Source organism: Otolemur garnettii, unplaced genomic scaffold (genome assembly GCF_000181295.1).
Source record: "Otolemur garnettii isolate 467f Iridium unplaced genomic scaffold, OtoGar3 scaffold00085, whole genome shotgun sequence".
NCBI lineage: Eukaryota > Metazoa > Chordata > Mammalia > Primates > Galagidae > Otolemur > Otolemur garnettii.
The window spans coordinates 5,274,350-5,275,937 of record NW_003852480.1 but is presented as its reverse complement, the minus strand read 5'-3'; positions in this window follow the sequence as shown (position 1 = coordinate 5,275,937).

The following is a 1,588-nucleotide window of genomic DNA, read 5'->3' as shown; positions in this document are numbered from 1 at the left end:
AGAGAAAGGAAAAATAAAAAAACCACCTACAAAAAGTCTATTTTCACTTTTCTGCCATGCACCCTCTGTTATTACCCCTCCTCAGAAAATTCATAGGAAATTTCAAAGTCATATAGAAATTCTTATCTGGTTTCTGAAGTCATGGCAAATTTCTCCCAATTGACTAAAAAACAATCTTAATCATACAAGCATAGTTTTTTTGTTTGTCTCCATTAAAAAATCTCCGTAATCCTCTTGGTGAATGAGTAAGCACTGAGTGTTTCAGTAACATCCAGCAGCAAAAGAAGCTGTCTCTGTAGTATCTAACGGTTATTGCACAGCCATTTCCCAGGAATTTACAGGTACATTGGTGAAGGGGGAAAGTTTTAACAGTTGTTTTCTTATACTAGAGTTTAGTAATGATAAAATTCCCAACATTTTTGGGCTTGTATTCAAGTTAATAATTAATTTGTGCACATCATATAATTTGGCTGAAAGAACGCACTAAAATACCAAACCCAAAACCTATTCTGTTTTTATCTTGGTAAATGTTTTGAAAGACTGTCCTAACTATGTTTTTCCCTTCTTAAAAGAAGAATCAAAATCACCTCAGTGTCAAATGGCTAACAAACATGTGAAAAAAGAAAATGCTCATCATCCCTATTTATCAGAAAAATGCAAATCAAAACCACCCTAAGATATCACCTAACCCCGGTGACAATGGCTTACGTCACAAAATCTCAAAGCTGCAGATACTGCCATGGATGTGAAGAGAGGGGGACAATTTTATACAGCTGATGTGACTGTAAACTGATGCAACCTTTTTGGAAGTATGGAGAATCCTCAAAGAACCCATACTAGACCTCCCGTTTGATCCTGCGACCCCATTACATCTATCCAAAAGAAAAAAAAAATCCTTTTATCATAAGGACATTTGCACCAGACTGTTTATTGCATCTCCATTTACAATTGCCGAACTATGGAAACAAACTAAATGCCCACCAATCCAGGAATGGATCAACAAGATGTGGCATATCTATACCATGGAATACTATTCAACCACTAAAATGATGGAGACTTTAAACCTTTTGTATTAACCTGCGTGAAGTTGAAACAGATTCTTCTTGGTAAAGCATCACAAGAATGGAGAAGCAAAAATCCAATATACTCAATTCTGATATCAGGGCAATTGATGCTGGTATATGGTGGGGAGTGGAGAGAGGGAAGGAGGAGGAGGGCAGGGGGGTCATGGTATGTGACACACCTCTTGGAGGCAGAACACAATTATAAGAGTGACCTTACCTAACAAACGTAACCAGTGTAACCTGGTTCTCTGTACCCTCAATGAATCCCCAACAATAATAAAATAAAAGAAACCACCTCAGGGTCAAAAGGATGAGCTGGTATTTTAATTGGAAAAAAATATTCACATTCATGGGTATTTTTTTCATTTACATAAAAAGTATAATTTTACCTTAAAATTGTATCCATAAACTTGTTCAATGTTATAAAGTCCAAGTGAAAAGTCTCATGATATTCAAGGCAGATACATAAAAATATGTAGCTGTGAAGTATGGTCAAACATGAAATTACTGTTCTGTCTCTGCTC